At 38.4% G+C, this 19359-nt stretch overlaps 1 protein-coding gene across 1 annotated transcript in view; it reads right to left on the bottom strand.

Moving 5' to 3' along the window:
• The window catches only part of MPG (N-methylpurine DNA glycosylase), a 71632-nt gene that overhangs the window by 16219 nt on the left and 36054 nt on the right, over window positions 1–19359 (bottom strand). The window lies entirely within an intron of this gene.

Genomic DNA, 19359 nt, shown 5'->3' with positions numbered 1-19359 from the left:
CCTCCTTCCTGACTCTGCTTCTGCCTCCCACCCCCCACCCAACGAGTCAGAGAGTAACGGGCACCAGTCCTGCTCATCAGCTCAATCTCATTTCTGGACTTTTGATCACTTCCCAATAAAAGCCTGACACACATGGAGAGAAAGACCCGACCAAGAAAGAAGCTCTTTTCTGTCCAAGTCCTCACACAAGAAGCAAAAATCCAGGGGCCAGGCTGAGCCCAAAGAAAAGCCCAAGGGAAAGAAAAGCTATTCGAGATAATGTCAGCCCAGCACTTAAGCGAGACTAAGCAGGCAGAGTGGGGCAGGGAAGTAACAGCTCCTCCACACGTGGCTCCCAAGTAGGGGTGAGGGGGCCCCAGGAAGAACAGTTCAGCAAATAAAATCCTCAAATAAAACGAATCTTCTGAACAGCTCATTGGGCTCTTTTCCAGACAACTTTTGCTTCAGTGTTTAATATCTTCATAATGACACGTGGCTGAAGCCTTTCTATCTACTTAATTAGACTCATTCTGACCTTTCCATTATAAAGCTAAACCAAACCCAAGTGGTTTTGGACAACCATACAAAGGGGTTGCTCTTAATTGTGTTCAGATGATTGCGTTCTAAAGCCAGAGCCAGAATCCTTCTCATCTCATAATGGACTTAGCAGAGCCCTGAGAGGTCACAGATGCAACCCAAAGTCATTTGTGATCCCAACCTCTGCAAAGAAAATAACAGTAGTGGGATCCCCATGAATAAAAAAGACAGTCATTTAAGGCCAGTTGCCATTTATGATGATGATTCCAAGATCATAAGATTTTAACCTAGGAGGGTTTTAATTTAAAGTTCAATCATCCAATTTACAGAAACTAAAACAGATTCCCAGAGAGAGGGGAATGCCCGACTCAAGGTCATAAGGAAGAAGCAGCACTGCTTGTCAGAGTTTGAACTCAGGTCTCAAAACCTGGGGCCCTTTGATATTGTGTCAAAGCCCAGCCAAATGAAGGCATAAAAAAGAAGGCAGAAAGAACACACAGTTGCAATGTAAATTCTGGTGCCAATGGTCTAGAAACATCCCTTTCCAAAAGCAATTTTAATTTCTAAAACACATGTAAGAATTTTAGCTAATGCAGCCCTTATTATAGTGGCAAGAAACTGGAAACTGAATGGATGCACATAAGTTAGAGAATGGCTGAATAAGTTGTGGTATATGAATGTTACAGAATATTATTGTTCTATAAGAAATGATCTCCAGGATGATCTCAGAAGGCCTGGAGTGACTTGCATGAACTGATGCTAATTCAAATAAACAGAGCCAGGAGATCATTATACACAGCAACAAGAAGACTATATGACAATTCTGATGGACGTGGCTCTCTTCAAAATGAGATGATTCAGGCCAGTTCCAAAAGATTAGTGGTGGAGAGATCCATCTACACCCAGAGAGAGCTGTGGGGACTGAGGGTGGATCACAACATAGCAGTTTCACTTTTTTTGTTATTGCTTGCTTGCTTTTTTTTCTTTCTCCTTTTTTTGTTTTGATCTGATTTTTCTGTGCAGCATGATAAATGTAGAAATATGTATAGAAGACTCATTCTCAGATTATTTTTACCTTATTTCTAGATCTTATTTTTCTTGTGCAGCAAAATAACTATATGGACATGTATACATATATTGTGTTTAACATATACTTTGACAGATTTAACATGTATTGGACTACCTGCCATCTAGGGGAGAGGATGGGAGGAAAGAGGGGAAAAGTTGGAACACAAGGTTTTGCAATTGTCAATGTTGAAAAATTACCCATGCATATCTCTTGTAAATAAAAAGCTATAATAAAAAATAAAGAAAATAAAGAAATATATATAAAAGAATTGTATCTGCTTAACTTATATTGGATTACTTGCTTCTAAGGGAATGGAAGAAGGGAGGGAGGGTGAAAATAATTTGGAACACAGGGTCTTGCAAGGATGAATGTTGAAATCTATCTTGCATATTTTGAAAATAAAAAGCTATTACTTCAAAAAAGAAAAAAGAAGAAGTATTTGAGCTAATGGACTAAAGCTCTTCTCAACTAGTGTATGGACAAAGTGGCAGATGCTGCTCTCCAGGGCAACACTTCAACAAATAGCGGCATAATGAAAAAAGCCAAGGGTCTGAAAGTCAGAAGATTTGGGGCTTGCAACCCCACTATGAAAGCTAAGGTAATCTTCCTCTAAGGGGCCATAGAGTACAGACCTCAGCAAGGCCCCTTTGAGATACAGTATAGTATTGGGGAGAAAGCAGACTTTCAGACATATTAGCTATGTACTCACGAGTGGGTAACAGTTGCTCTCATAAGGAGAGGAGATAGATCGAACTGGTCAGACTCCACTTGGAGCATTGTTATCAGAACTGGAAACCACATTTTTGAAGGATGTTGCTAAGCTAGAGAATATCCAGGGGATGTGTGAATAGCATGCAATATCATATCATGCAATCTGGGCATCAGTGAAAGAACCACGATATTTATCCTGAAGAAGAAAAGTATTTACAGAGTTGGCATATAGAAGATTCATCCTGTTTGGCCCCAGAGGATTAGATCATTAGTCCTGTGGGAAGGCTGAAAAGAAGCTCTGCCCTGTCAGGGGAAGCTTCCTAACAATGAGGCTCTCCAAAGGTGGCCTGGTTTGGCTGCCTAGCCCAGAGTCTCCAGAAGCACTGGATTAGTGCAGGGCTTTGCTGGGCTTGCAGAAGTGCTTGGACTTGCTGGTCTTGGAGAGATCTTCCAACTCAGGTTTCAACACCACCACTCCTTAGCTGGGTGACACTCACAAATCATTTCAGCTTTATCAGCTTCAGTAAGATGGAGTTAATGATATTTGTATTCTCATTGTCACAAGACTGGTGTGAAGAATGTGCTTTGTCAACTGTAAAAGGCTACATCATCACAATCGATGCTATTACTAAGTGCCCTGGGGTCCTTCCTACAAAGGATTCAGAGCATAAAAACATATATCCCTTTCAACAGGTGGCCCCATTTTGCAGATGGAGAAAATGAAGCTCTGGAAGACCAAATGAATCATCCAATGTTACCATCGATGATAGACTTGGAACTGGGTTAATCAATCAGTCAGTCAGCATTTATTAAGGCCTACTATGTACCAGGTTCATGACACCTGACTCCTAGGCTTGGGTTTTCCCCACTGTATGACAGCAGCATGGCTTAAGCTATAATTATGTTTCTACTTCAAAGCCCTTCAGACAGCTAACGTAAACAGGCCTAAAGAAGTGGCAAAAAAAATCTTCATCTTGGCCTTGCTTTGGAGGAATCATAAAAGTTGGAAGGGACCCTGGAAGTGATCTAGTCCAATTTTCACCTTACTAAGAGTCTCCTTTAATATCCTTACAATATCCTGCCCTTCTGCTTTTGGACAGTTCTAACTGTTATTATGTTTTTCCTTACATTAAGCCAAAGTTCTCCTCCCTATAACAATCCCCATGCACATACACAAACTGGTCCTACTCTCTCTTTTTATGGCCAAGACGCAGCAGCTTAATCCTTCTTCCACTTAACAACCTTTCAAAGCTGACACTCTCTTTCTCCAGGCAGCACATATACAGTTCTTTCACTATTTCCTTAAGTGAGAGTTTCAAATCCTTTCACCAGGACAGACAGTCTTCCCTGAGCTTCTGAATGTCCTTCCTCTATGGTGTCAGGTACAGAGAACTCCAGCCGGGGCCTGACCAGGGTGGGTAGTAGTGGTATCTTTTCTGTATCCTGGACATGAAGCTCATATACTCAGCTTTCCTGGCTGCCGGGTCACACTGTCTGCAGATTCACACAATTAAGAAAGAGGCCTCCGGCTGCAGCAGAGGCACCAGCTCAAAGGCAGCCTGGGAAGTGACTCACCCGAGGCGAGCTCAAGGTGAATCGCTGGGAGATGGCCACAGGGCAGACACTAGGCTTGAGATGAGTTCTGCTTGCCCACGGTTTCCACCCCGGAGTTATTTCCATCTCTTCCCCTCAGATGCACGTTGGAAATGGCAGGAAGTAGGGAGAAAGCAGCTTCTCCAGGGCCAGGGCCTTTCTGAAAAGTCTACATGCAAGCAGGCACAGTGACAGCCAAGAAAATTATGCTGATTTCTCTGGCCAAGAGTTGAGGACTGCTCAGGAAACGACCAAACTGCTTTGCCCCTGTGGCCTTGTGCATCTGAGACTCTCTCTGGTCTCCTTCACTCTGCCCTCTAACTCGCTGGCTGTGAGTGGCCCTCTCTGCCCACTGAATAAAGCTCATATTTCTGTCTGCAAGCTGACACCAGCCTACTTTTGCTGTCTGTTGTTCACCTGCATGTAATCTAAGCTTTGGTTAAATCAGAATACAATATGGAACAGTAGAAAATGGAATGGACTTGCAGCTTTGTCACTTAATAGCTGTGTGATTGTGGGCAATGACTTAACCTCTCTGGACTTCCATTCTCCTTCTCTGTTGAATGAGTGGGTTGGCCTTTGTTGCTGCTCAGTCCTGTCTAACTGTTCGTCCCCATATGGGGTTTTCTTGTCAAAGATATTGGAGTGATCTGACACTTCCTTCTCCATATTATTTTACAGGTGAGGAAACGGAAGCAAACTGGGGTTAAGTGACTTGCCCAGGGTCACACAACTAAGAGGTCTCAGAGGCCACATTTGAACTCAGGAAGATAAGTCTTCCTGACTCGAGGCCCGAACTTCACTAGCAGCCCCAGGGAGTTGGATTAGCTGAACATGAAGTGCCTTCCAGTTCTAAACACATTAGCCTTTGAACCTATGATCCTGACTTCCTGTCCTTCAAACATACCCTGCACCCTCTGGATGCTGTACCTTTGCTTACAATATTCCACAGGCTAGAAATTTCCTCAGCCCTCTACCTTATCTGCAGAAAGGTACCCATTCTATAAAGCCAACTGAAATGCCTTCCCCTACAGTTCCTGATCCTCCCAGTTAAGAACCACATTGTTCCTCAGGTAACCTGCAATACTTAGTTTTGGATCCCTTGAGTATATTTTCCTACATATTTCAGTCATCTGCATTGGTGTCTTATCCCCTTACAAAGCTGATAGTTCTATATGTGAGTTGTATCCTATAGAAACTTTTGTTCTCTCCCAGTCTCTCTGTATATAGTTGGTTCTTAATAAATGCATTAGAAAGAATGAATAAGTGACAGAAATAGTAGCATATTCTCTGGACCAAAAAATTAGAAAGAAAGTAGATTATCATTGATGAAAACCCAACTGAACAAACCAGCATGTTAATGAATGAATGAATGAAAGCAAAAGTGAAGTTCTTAATATGTGCCAAGCACTATATAAAGAGCAAAGGATACAAAAACACAAGTGAAAACTGTCCCTTTTCTCAAGAAACTTACATTTTGAGTGTGAACCACTACATAGCATTCCCAATCCCTCTATTTTTGTCTGCCTGCATTTTTGATTTCCTTCACAGGCTAATTGTACATTATTTCAAAGTCCGATTCTTTTTGTGCAGCAAAATAATTGTAGGGACATGTATACATGTATTGTATTTAACGTATATTTTAACATATTTAACATATATTGGTCAACCTGACAACTGGGGGAGGAGGTGGGTGGAAGGAGGGGAAAAGTGGGAACAAAAGCTTTTACAATTGTCAATGCTGAAAAACCATGCATATATCTTTTTTTTTCTTTTCTTTTCTTTTTTTTAATTTTTATTTAATAATTACTTTATATTGACAGAATCCATGCCAGGGTAATTTTTTTACAACATTATCCCTTGCACTCATTTCTGTTCCGATTTTTCCCCTCCCTCCCTCCACCCCCTCCCCTAGATGGCAAGCAGTCCTATATATGTTGGATATGTCATGCATATATCTTGTAAATAAAAAACTATAATAAAAAATTTACATTTTAATAGAGGGAGACAACATATGTCACATATAGATAGAGAGGGGAGTGGTGAGCAGGGAGGTCCTGAAAGTTGATTTTGATCTAGAAAGTTTCAAAAATAGGGGACAGCTGACATACCTTCTCTGAAGCTTCTCTAAGCTGAATTGATTATGATTCCAAAACTAGAAAACTTGAGGAGAGAGGAGAGTACACTAACTGTGACATGTCAACTAATGAATAAAATGAAGTGTAACAGGAACCTAGACAAGATTCAGTGGGTTATGAGACACCCATCAATCAGGAAAGCAGGGTCCGTGGAGCAGGAAATCAGTGAATGAAAGAGTTAAGTCCCCTGGGGCAGTGGTGTCAAACTCAAACAGAAACAGAGATCATTAATCTACAAATAAGTGTCAGAAATTCGCTACAAAGAGAAAAAGGACTCAAGAGTATATAAACTAAATTGGTTTATTTCTGATTCTTGCATGAAGCAGGTAATCATCCAAAGGGCAGTTCCTGGGAAGATCCACCGTAATAGACACAAGAATAAGCTTTCATTTCCTGTCCCACTGGCTAAGGATGACAGTTAACAGATTTCTCAGCCCACTTATCGTATGTTTCTCCTTGATATATTCCCCCTTCCTCATCCTCATACAACACATTTAAAATTGGCCAAAAAACTCTCCTTTAGGGAGGAGAGGTTAATATTAATTAATTCATTAAGCAAGTTCCTCATTGCTCATAATTACCTTTCACGAACTTCTTGTTTTAGGTTGATTTTTATCAGTTTATCAGTTCAGTGGTTCAATATCTTATTCTGTACAATTAATTAGATCAGCTAACATGGTTTTTCTCTGAGTCTTTGTTCCTATATAGAAATACAATTCTATAGATTGCTCACAATAGGGATCCCTGCCATGGCATACTGACAGTTTTAAATGTAATATTATCCTTCTTAATCGCATCTTTGTTTATTTTAAATATTTCCCAATTACATTTTAATACAGTTCTGGCCATACTAAGAAGTATTGTGTCATGTCCCAGCCACCTCATGTTTGACACCTTGGCTTTAAACCTCTGGTTTCTGGTTAAAAAGGAAGAGAGGTTCGTGGGCAAAGTGGAATACTATTATGTTGAAGAAATGACAGAAATGAAGAATTCAGAGGTACATAGCAAGACTTGAATGAATTGAGGAAGAGTGAAGAAAGCAGAATTAGGGGCGGGGGAAAAAGGAAAACAATACTCAAAGGAAGCTAAACTCAGATTAAGAGCAACGATCAATTTTGGTTCCAGAGAACAGATGATGTAACACACCTCCCTTTTCTTGGGAGAGATACACAGGACTTTTGAGAACTGGTGATTCAATACCCAATGGCTTCACCGGTTTTGTTTAACTATTTTTCTTCATAACAAAGAAAGAGTTGGATTGGTAGTGGTAAAATGTGGGGTAAAAAAAAAAAGAAAGTATGAAAAAGAAAAATTTTAAGAGTAAATAAATGATCCCCAGTGCCTGGAACACACTAGGTGTTTAATAAGTGAAGTGTTTACTGACTGGTTTTTATATATTTTTTAGAAAGAACAGATAAAATTCCTAAGTTCCAACTAATTTCCAGATTTGGCTTCAGGATGAAATTCTTCAATAATGAATATAAACTTAAGTTAACTTTTCAAAGGAAGTTAAAAGTAACAGTAGAAGAGAATCAGTATGGGGGAGGGGGAGAAGAAGAATGGAGAATCTGATAGCCCTTTCAGTATCAGCTTTTGCTCCAAGTTTCTAAAGGAAAGGTCCAAGCCTCGAAAGCTATCCTGCTTATTCAGAATGGGACAAATGTACTGAAGCCACAAAGAAGGGTTTGCAGCTGCCTCCAAACTCCCCTTTGCATAGGAAAAGCATCCGTTGCTGTCTGAGCACCACAACTGCAAGCAGTCTCCAACTAACAGAAAATCATTTCTTGGAACCCAAATCTGCCAAGTTGCTTCCCCCTAGATAGAACCAGGCAGATGTAGAGGGGCCCCTCTCTCCCCCAGACTGGAAATGATTGTTCATTTGTAAATAAAACACCCTTCCTGCAGGTGGAAAATGGTCATTATTCAAAACAGGGAGACCAAAAATAGCTTAGTCAACAGAATACACTCCCAAGCCGATCAAAGTGGCCCACAAACACAATTGGGCTCTCTTTCCAGTTAGAAGCAATGCTGGGGGATGGGTGGGGATAATAAAGCCCTCGAAATTTTGAACAACAGATCACTTGGGCAGTCACTCAGCTTCTCCACTAGGCAGAGAAGCAATGGGCAGCTATCAGGAGTTAAAGACCATTCTGGCTGAAGGCCATGGAAAGGGGCCCAGTCTGACTGAGGAAGCACCTAGGAGAGAATTATTATAATATCATTAGCATCAGAAATGCACTGGAGGGAGGGAGGGAAAGCCAGGCTGCTGGAATACAAAATGCATTCAATGAAGTGGGATTATCATTCAGAAAAGCCTGAGAAGTTTCTGGCAAAAGAGAAACCGAGACCAACAGAGAGACTGTTCATTGTAGTCTGAGACAAGCACAATCAAAGTCAGTGAGGAGGCTTTCAGAACAGGCCTGTTAATGCCTTAGAACTGGATGCAAAATCCACTTAGAACCAAACATTGACCATTTGTGAGAAACACTGTGAATCTCACCACATTCGAGAGGAATCAATAGTTTCCAAGGACTCCCTGCAGAAACCCCACAGCTTTCTCTCAGCAGCTATGGCAATCTAGTCAGAAGGCCCCCCTCTCCCCCAAACCTTGGGCAAATGAGGAAAATAAGAACAAAGGAGGAGCAAAGAGTGAGTCAGGATGCCCAAGATCACTGCTAGCTAGTTAGGGGTAGAGTCAGGCTCAAATTTTGGGCTATTCCTGGGACTCTTTCCACTCTCTCTGAAGGCTCAAAGGCAGAGAACCGGCCTTCATCGACAAACAACTCTTCTGTGGAGGCAGAGTCATCATGACACTAATAAATCAATCAAAAAGCATTACTGGGTACCTATAATGTATCAGTTGCCATTTGGAGAGCTGCAGAAAAACTCAACAATTCATATCCTCTAGGATATGGCAGTTTATTGGGAAAACCACAAGATTTGTACAAGTGTATACAGGATAGAGCCAAGGTGACTTTGGCAGAAAAGGCACAAAGAACTGGAAGAACAGAAAAGGTTCCTTGTAGAAAGCAGTGCTGGAGTTAAGCCTCGAAGTTAACAAAGAATTCTAAAAGGGGGAGGTGAGGAAAGTGTATTCCATGCACTGGAAATAACCCATACAATGGTACAGAAATGGGAAATGGAGTATTTAATCTTTGAAGGTGAATAAGAAAGTCATATAAGAAATATAAGAAAGTGCTCTACAGAGAGTTCAGGAAGGGGAATATAATAAAGTTAAGCTGTAAACGTTGCAAATGCCAAACAAATTTCTATTTGATCCTAGGGAAAATTAGAGAGGCACAGGAATTCACTGAATAAGGCAATCATGGAATAAAAGCTGTGCTGTAAGAAAATCATGTTGTGTTTGTAGCAGTTCTTTTTGTGGTGGCAAAGAATTGGAAAATGAGTAGATGCCCATCAATTGAGAAATGGCTGACGAAGTTATGGAAATGAAAATAATGGAATATTGTTGTTCTATAAAAAATGATGAAAAAATCTAGAAAGATTTACACAAACTGAGGCTGAACAAAAGAAGCAGAAACAGGAATGCATCGTATACAGTAACAGCAAGATTGTACATACCAGGAATAACTGTAGATAGTAACAGCAAAATTGTACGATGATCAATTATGAAAGACTTGGTTCTACTCAGCCAAATCTACTCAGATTTGGATCAGTTCAGTGATCCAAAACAATTGCAATAAAGTTTGGATAGAAAACACCATCTGCCTCCAGAGAGAGAACTATGGGGACTGAATGTAAATCAACACATCTTATGTTCACTTTTTTCTTTTTCTTCTCTTTTTTTTTTCTCTCATGGTTTTTTCCTCTTGTTCTGATTTTTCTCTCCCAACCTGATTAAACTATGTAGTAAAAAATGAATGTAGATGAAAAGACCAGAGATAAACAAGAAATTTAACCTCCAAATATAGAACTCAAGAGAAGCATAAAAAGGTAAAAAGAAAAAAAAAACTCTTGAGAACTATATTTCTATTATGGGTATATATTGAGAATACATGTATAATCTGATTTTACTATTATAATATAAAAAAGAAACTAGAGATGGAAAGGAGATTGTAACAGAAAAAAATGGGAAAGTGGAGGTAAAATGAGGGAAATTACATCTCAGGAAGAGGCAAAGAAAACATATTATAATTGGGGGAAAGAAGGAAGGGAGACAAATACTCTCATCAGATTTGGCCCAAAGAAAGAACATTAGATATATTTGATTTCACCAAGAAACATCTCTCATCTTATAGAAAAATGTGGGGGAGGAGGGGGAAGGGGAAAACGGAAGGGATAGGCTAAGTAGAAGGGAAAAGAGAAATAGTAGAGGAAAGGTATAAGAAAGGGAGAGGGTCTCTAAAGGGGGAGGACTGCTTGAAGCAAGTAGTGCTCATAAGTAAAATACTGGGGAGGAGGGAAAGGGTAAAGGAAAGAGAAAAATATAATTTGTGGTTAATAAGATGGCAGGAAATACAAAATTAGTAGTTTTAATTGTAAATGTGAATGGGGTGAATTTTCCCATAAAAAGTAAGTGGACAGCAGACTGGATTAAAAAACAGAATCCTACAATATGTTGTTTACAAGAAACACATTTAAAGCATAGTGATACATACAGAGTAAAGGTGAAAGACTAGAGCAGAATCTATTATGCTTAGGTGAAGTTAAAAAAAAAAAAAAAAAGCAAAGGGTAGCCATCCTGATTTCAGATCAAGCAAAAGCAAAAATTAATCTAATTAAAAGAGATAAGGAAGGAAACTATATCTTGCTAAAGGGTACCATAGATAATGAAGCAATATCAAAATTAAACCAAGTGGTATAGCATCTAACTTCCTAAAGGAGAAGTTAAAAGAGTTGCAAAAAGAAATGACAGCAAAACTATAACAGTAGGAGATCTCAACATTGCTCTCTTAGAACTAGATAAATCAAACCACAAAATAAGTAAGAAAGAAGTTAAAGAGATAAATAGAACACTAGAAAAGTTAGGTATGATAGATCTTTGGAGAAAATTGAAGGGAGACAGAAAGGAGTACACTTTCTTCTCAGCAGTTCATGGAACCTATACAAAAATTGATCATATATTAAGACAAAAAGACCTCAAAATTAAATGCAGAAAGGCAGAAACAGTAAATGCAGCTTTTTTTTTCAGATCACAATGCAAAACAAATTACATTCAATAAGGGCCAGGAGAAAATAGATGAGAAAGAAATTGAAAACTTTAGAATCTCATCCTAAAGAATGAATGGGTGAAACAGCAAATCATAGACACAATCAATGATTTCATCCAAGAGAATAACAATAATGAGACAACTTAACAAAATTTGTGGGATGGAGCCAAAGGAGTAATAAGGGTAAATTTTATATCTCTAGATGCTTACTTGCATAAAATAGAGAAAGAGAAGATCAATAAATTAGGCTTGCAACTGACAAAAATAGAAAAAGAACAAATTAAAACCCTCCCAATCAAATACTAAACTTGAAATTCTAAAAATAAGAGATCAACAAAATTTAAAGTAAAAATACTATTGAATTAATAAGTAAAACTAAGAGTTGAAAAAACCAACAAAATAGATAAACCTTTAGATAATTTGATTAGAAAAAGGAAAGAGGAAAATCTAATTGTTAGTCTCAAAATGAAAAGGGAAAACTATCCACTAGAGCAATGATCAGGAGTTACTTTGCCCAACTTTATGCCAACAAATTTGATAACCTAAGTGTTGGAGGGGATGTGGGAAAACTGTGACACTGATACATTGTTAATGGAACTGTGAATGAATCCAACCATTCTGGAGAGAGGTTTGGAACTACGCTCAAAAAGTTATCAAACTGTGCATACCCTTTGATCCACCAGTGTTTCCACTGGGCTTAAATCCCAAAGAGTTCTTAAAGGAGGGAAAGGGACCCACATGTGCAAAAATGTTTGTGGCAGCCCTCTGTGTAGTGGCAAGAAATTGGAAATTGAATGGATGCTTATGAATTGGAGAATGACTGAATAAACTGTGGTATATGAATGTTATGGAATACTATTGTTCTGTAAGAAATGAGCAGCAGGATGATTTCAGAGAGGCTTGGAGAGATTAATATGAACTGATGCTGAGTGAAATGAGCAGAACCAGAAGATCATTATATATGGTAACAACAAGACTATACGAGGATCAATTCTGATGGGCATGGCTCTTTTCAACATTGAGAGTTCCAATTCTGCAGTGATGAAGAGAGAAAACCATGGGAACAGAGTATGGAATACAATATAGCATTCTCACCCACTCTATTATTTGCTTGCATTTTGTTTTCTTTCTCAGTTTTTCTTTTTCTTCCTTCCTGATCTGATTTTTCTTGTGCAACAAGATAACTGTAGAAATATGTATGCATACATTGGATCTAACATGTATTTCAACATACTTAACATATTGGACTACCTGCCAGCTAAGGGAGGGGGTAGAAGGAAGGAAGGGAAAATTTGTAACAATATGTTATTCAAGGGTCAATGTTGGAAAAATTACCCATGTTTGTGCTTTGTAAATAAAAAGCTTTAATAATAAATAAATAAATGTATAATTAAAAAAAAAAAAAAGAAAAATTTTAAAAAGAAAAAGAAAATTATTTTTCTTTTTAAGGGTCAAATCTGGTCTTAGACATAAGTGAAAAGAAGGAAAGGGACAAGAGCAGGTACAGTGAAGGAAAAAACAACAAAGTTTGGCAATTGATTAAATATGTGGCAAGGAGAGTAGAGTAAAAGATAATGAATGTCACGATTAAAGTTGCCCTTATAGAACTAAAAATTGTGAGTCCTTTGAGAGCAAGGACTTTTCCCTTTCTTTATTTCTCCATCTGAGCATCTAGTCCAACGTTAATAAGTACCAAATACTTAATAAATATTTATTTACTGACTGGAAGAGTAATGGTTTGGAAAGAAAGATAATGAGTTCTATTAAATTTGAAATATATGCACCTATAAAGTGACTAAAGGGTCCACATTCTTTTAACTAGAGATTCTACTACAAGGCATCTACCTCAAGAAAATCAATGACAAAAAATTTCTATATACAACAAGTTATAGCAGCACTTTTTGTGGTGGCAAAAAGCTAGAAGCAAAGTGAATACCCATAAAATGGGACAAGGCTAAATAAACTGTGGTATATGAATATAAATGGAATATTACTTTCCTGTAATTCAGGGCTTCTTAAACTTTTTCCACTCTTGACCCCTTTATACCCAAGAAATTTTTACACAGCTATGGGTATATAGGTATATAAAATTAAATGTATACAAATTAAACATTTATTGATAACAAATAATAAAGAAATTAATTTTAAAACAACTCTTTAGCATGCATATAAATTTACCATTTATTAAAGAGGAAAGCAAATGTGCATATTAATGAGATGGATGTGTTTGTTTATTTTTACATAAATAATTAAATTTTGATGGAGTATCTGATAACTTTTACTGTTGTCAAATTTTTTGAGGCCTCCACATTGAGTTATGCAATTCCACATAGGGTTGCAAACTACAGTTTAAGAACCTTTGCTGTAAGAAAAGACAAAAACATGATGAATACAGAAAGAAATGGAAAGACTTATGTGAACTGATGCAAAGTAAAGTAAGCAGAACCAACAATATAATATATATAATGAATGGAATGTAAAAAAATGAAAAGGGCAAAAACAAAACAATTAGAATTGAATGTCACAAAATCACAATGACCAAGGTTGGCCTCACAGAAAAGATATGAAAAGAACTTTCTCCACACTCCTTTGTGGATATGTATAGCATTGTATAAACCTTGTTTAGTACATCAATTGGTTTTGTTGATTTTTTTTTCTTCCTTATTATGAAACTTGGAAGTTTTCAAAGGAAGAAATCAAAACTATCAACAGTCATGTTTTTTAAAATGCTTTAAATTACTAATAATTAGAGAAATGCAAATTAAACAGCTCTGAGGTACTACCTCACATCCATTACACTGGTTAAGATGACAGAAAAGAAAATAAAAAATGCTGGCAGGGATGTGAGAAAATAGGAACAATAAATAATGCAATACTGGTAAAGCTGTGAATTAATTGAATCATTCTTGAAAAGAATTTGAAACTATACCTGACCCGATCATGGGTTACAGCAACCTCAGCATGTCCCAGGTCTCATGTTTGTCTGGGGAACTGCACATAATACTTCCCTTTCTCAAGTCAGCACAAACTTCAGAACGGGACTCCAAATCTCTGGGCCCAAACATATACCCAAAAAACTATCAAATTGTGCATAAACATGAATAAATAAATGACTAGACAGAAAGAAAAAAGCAAACTGCATCTAAGCAGAAATACTGTTACTAGGTCAACACCCCAAAGAAATCAGAGAAAAAGAAAAAGAACACATATGTACAAAAATATTTATAGGAGCTCTTTTTGTGATGGCAAAAAATTGGAAAATGGGAGGATGCCCATTAACTGGGAAATAGCTGAACAAGTTGTGATATATGATTGTGATGTAATACTACTGTGCTATAAGAAATAATAAAGGGGATGATTTTGGAAAAACCTGGGAAGACTTATATGAAGTGGTGCAAAGTGAAGTGAGCAGAGCCAAGAGAGCATTGTATATCATAACAGCAATATTGTAAAGACAATCAATTTCGAAAACCTTAATAATTCAGATAATCATAATGTTCCAAAAGGTCCATGATAAAAAATGGTATCCACTTCTAGACATAGAACTTTGATGGATTTAGAGTACTATTCTCTCTTTTCTTTTTTTATTTCTTTCTGGAGAGTTGAGAGGGGAGGGAGAATATGGTAAATGCAGAAATTTTGTTTTACATGTCTTAATATTTGTATTAAGTTTCATATTTTTTGCTATCTCAAGAGAGAGAGAATCTGGGACTGAAAATAAAATTGCATGAGAAAACAAACAAACAAACAAATAAATAAAGGATAGGTCACTGGAAAGAAGTAGGGGATATATATATATGGGGATATAAAAAAGATATCAAAAATTGAATTTTAGAAAATAAATTATTGTTAACTTTAAAGAGAGCAATTTCAATTTAAAAATGGTTCAAAAGATATCACAAAGAGTTGAAGTGAAAGGAGAAGAATCGTCAATGAATATAGACAGCTTTTAGCAATCTGACTAGGAAAGAAAAGAGTGAAGATGTTTTAAGGATAAGAGAGACTTACATGTGTTTGCAGGCATCAGGGAAAGAAAACAAAAGATAGAAATTGTAGGTTAAAAAGAAAGATGGGGTGGTTTTTGGAGCATTCTTCTGGAGAAAATGGGAGTGGATGGATTCAAGAGTATAAGTAATAGGCTGGCCTTAAGAAGGAAAAAGGTCACGTCTTTATCAGATTTCCTTTATCAGAAGTAAAAGAGATATAAAAGAGGAGAGGGAAGGAAGCTCAGAGTGAATGGTCTTTATATTCTAGGCAAAGTTCCGAGCTGAAAAGATACAGAGAGGGATATAGGAGTCTTGAGGAGAGAAAAAAAATATGGGAGTGTGGTAGAGCAGAGATGCCAATACTGATCTCAGGCCTCCAGCAACAATCAATCCAGAAAGCTGTTAGACCCAGATTAAAAGGTAATTGGGAAATATTTAACAAAATAAATAAAAATACAATAGAATATTGATAATGTTAATATACGATTTTCTAAATTAATATGCTGCTTACAGGGATCCTTATGTAGAGTTTGATAGTCTTGTTTCTATTTAAGTTTGCTATCACTGGGATAGAGAATCAAGAAGGAGTAAGAAGATTTCTTCTTTACATAGAGCTTTAAGCTTTATGAAGTACCTTCCTCATAACAATCCTATATAATAAGTAGCATAAGTATTATTATTCCCATTTTGTAGATGAGAAAACTGAGGCTCAGAGAAATTAAGAAACCTATGCTAAATTAGTAACTATCACAGCCAGAAGTAGAAATGTTAAGGGACCTTGGAGGCACTTTGGCAGCCCTCTAACCACTGTGGCATACTAAAGACCAACATGGTAAATATAGGCCACATTCTTCCCATGGCTCTTGTGAGAAAAGCATGCGGCGAACTGTAATGCACTAGAGAAATGTGAGCTGCTGTTATTATTGGGAGGGGAGGTGTATCTGGCAGCATGTGCAGAATGGACTGGAAAGGGGAACTGAAAGGAGAAGGGGAGGGGTGGTTAGGAGGCTACCGCTACAAGTCTGGTTAAGCAATAATGAGGGCCGGGAAGACGATCAGCAGCCACGACCACTCTCACAGAATTCCCTTGTTTCCAGAATTCTGTGCTGAGGAAGCTCCCCGCCCCCACCTCCCCCAGCACCCATGACCAGCCTGGCAGGAAAAACCACCAGATCTGCTTCGTGATGCCCATCCCTCTCCTTGCCTGCCTGACAGCCCGGCCTGGGCGTGCCTCTCTCTGGGGAGCATCCCCGAGCACACTCAGCCAGGATCCAACACTAACAATCTCGGCTGAAAACAGCAGAGAGGGTCTTTTTATGTAACAAACAGAAATTGCCGGAAGAGAAAGAAAATCCCCTAAAGTGAAATTCCAGGAAGTCTCTCTTAGAGCTCCATATTCCCAACAGCTGCACAGGTCTTCCTCTGGCACAATCATTACACGGGGAGGCATACTAGGAAAATCCATCAAGTCCAATGCTAACTTCTCCGAGCGGGTGCCCTGAGGGCCAGTCACAACCTAAAGCGCCAGGCAATAATACTCACGTCTACACCACACTTTAAAGCTTCCAAAGAACTCTCTTCATGACATCTAAGAAGAAGACACATCTTCAGGCTAAATACTCCCAAACACAAATCATAAACTTCCTTTATAATATCCTTTAAAACTGTCCATCTAACTTTGTATTAAGACCTCAAATGAGGCAGAGTCAGCTAGGAATGTTTTTTTACATTGAGCAAAATGGTAATTCCTTCATTTATCCAACAAACATGTGTCCAGTGACTACTGATCGCAGAACACCAGAGTTCAAGGCCTTGAATTTTGCTCCTCTGCCTCTCTTTTATTCTCTGATCACCACGTGGCTTTTATGAAACTGCCTGAAAATGGGATTCATTCTTTAGACCAGGAGTGGGGACTATCCAGCCCACAGACTATACAAGACCCACGAAATCATTTGCTAAGACAACTGCAGGTGATGACAAGCTGAAAGTTAGGTACAACAACCTTCCATGGCTTGAGTTTATATAATTCTATAATTTGGTATGGCCCACAAATGATGTTATGAATATCCAAATGGCCCTTACCAGAAAAAAAGGTTCCTCACCCTTGCTCTAGGATAGGGCCCACTTAGATAGACATTTGGCCAGTTCTCTATTCCTGCTCAGGTTTCTGCTGGAGAGAGCTTTGGCACTTTTCGGAGATACTAAGCATGTTCAAGGTTCTTTTAGGATAAAAAATGTCTTTCACCTAGTAGTTCAGGTTCTCTACTATCTGACTCTAACCTACATTTTACTTCACATTTCTCCATGTATCTTACATTTCTGATCAACTGGCCAGTCCCCATCCTGTCTTGTCTTCTGTGTCTACACATTGATACAGACTAACTCCTACACGCTCCTTCCCAATGAATTTTTTCTCTTCCTTCAAGGAGCTCAAGTGATTTTCCTAAGGTGCAGGTCTACCCATGTCATTCCCCTACTCAACAGACTCTAATGGTTCCCCTTTGCCTCTACTGTTATCTGTCTTTCTTTTTGAAAGAAGACCCTGACATTGGAGAAATGGCGCCAAGGGAATTGGATTTAAGTGAGGGAGGGCTGTGCAAAATCACCAGCCTCACTTTCTCTTCCACAGCCATCTGGGTCCAGTAGCAAGAATATATAGATCAGGATGAATGGAGATATATCTCAGATGCAGTGGGAGCCTTTGGCCTTTCTAAGGTCTTTAGCAGGTGTCAGTTTAATTGAGGTTGCACCCATTCAATAATTAAGACTAGGTAATAAAGAAATGAGGTTTTGTCTCCATGAACAAATAAAAGGTCTTCTCTTCAATTTTTAAAGTCTTTTCCAATATGGATCCTTCTTTCTATTGCATTAACAATAGGAATAGTAACAATGGCTAATACTTACATAATGTTTTACAGTTATAAAGCACTTTATATATGTTAAATCACTCAAATCTCCCCACAACCACCCAGGGAGGTTATGGTTCTGGTACAGTCAATTTCTAGTTCTTTCTGACCCCATTTTAGGGTTTCCTTGACAAAAATATTAGAGTAGTTTCCAGTTCATTTTACAGATGAGAAAACTAGCTGAACAGGGTTAAGTGATTTTTGCAAGGTCACACACCTAGTAAGTGTCTGGAACCAGTTTTGAACTCAAGACAATGTGGCTTTCTGTCCCAGCCCAGCACAATGAAATATCTGTACAAGCTCCTCAACAAATGGTCATCCAGGTGCCAAGTGAAGACCTCCCAAGGCAGCCCATTCTATAGAGAGTGACTAGAATTATGAAGTTTTTCTTCACATGCAACTGAAATCTTCCACTATGCAAATTCTACCCCTGCTTTTAGTTCTTCACTCAGAGATCAAGTTGAACAAGTCCCTTTCAAATACATTAAAGCCAATACTCTAATGGTCCCCAGGTTTTGTTTTCATTCCTAGTTCCTTCAATCAGTGGTCACCCTTTGAAGTACGTGCTATTATTATCTCCATTTAACAAATAAAGAAACTGAGACAGGTAGAGGATGAGTGACTTCCCAGGGCTGCAGGATTATTAAATTGTCAGTGTTCCAGTTTCTAAATCCTGTAATCTCTCTACAACATAATTTCAATACCAACTTATTCCACGTACAGGAAGCCAGAGTGGACTTCCAGTTGTTCCTTGCACATGAGATCTCCCATCACTGGACTACTCTTCCTTCCTACCTTGTACTCTATATTCTACTTTGTAACATACTTATTAATATGCAAGCCAGATCTCTACCAGTGAAATTACAATTCATTAAAGGCAGGACTTATTGTTTTTCATTTTTTGTCTCCTGAACTAGTCCCAGTGCCTTGTCCATAGAAGGTACTTACTGAATGCTGGTAATCAAAGTTCTGAGACCCCAACACATAAAGGGAGGAATGTCCACCTGAAAACCAAGAAAGGGGCTGTTCAAACAGAGATACTTAAGAGTCACATTTCATTCTTTGTTAAGGAGAAAGAATGGCAATAGGCTTCCTAGTACTATCTGGCAGGAAGAAATTTATGATAAGCGAACAGAAATAGAACCACGGAAGCTCAGAGTTAGAAGGACCTTGGAGGCCATCTCTTCCAAACCAGACCTTAACAGAAATATCTGCTACAATCTCAACAAGGGGTCATCCAGATACTAAATGAAGACCTCCCAAAGCAGC

Source organism: Antechinus flavipes, chromosome 1, assembly GCF_016432865.1.
Source record: "Antechinus flavipes isolate AdamAnt ecotype Samford, QLD, Australia chromosome 1, AdamAnt_v2, whole genome shotgun sequence".
NCBI classification, from domain to species: domain Eukaryota; kingdom Metazoa; phylum Chordata; class Mammalia; order Dasyuromorphia; family Dasyuridae; genus Antechinus; species Antechinus flavipes.
The sequence above is the reverse complement of the archived record's forward strand: the minus strand, read 5'-3'. Positions and strand labels throughout refer to the sequence as shown.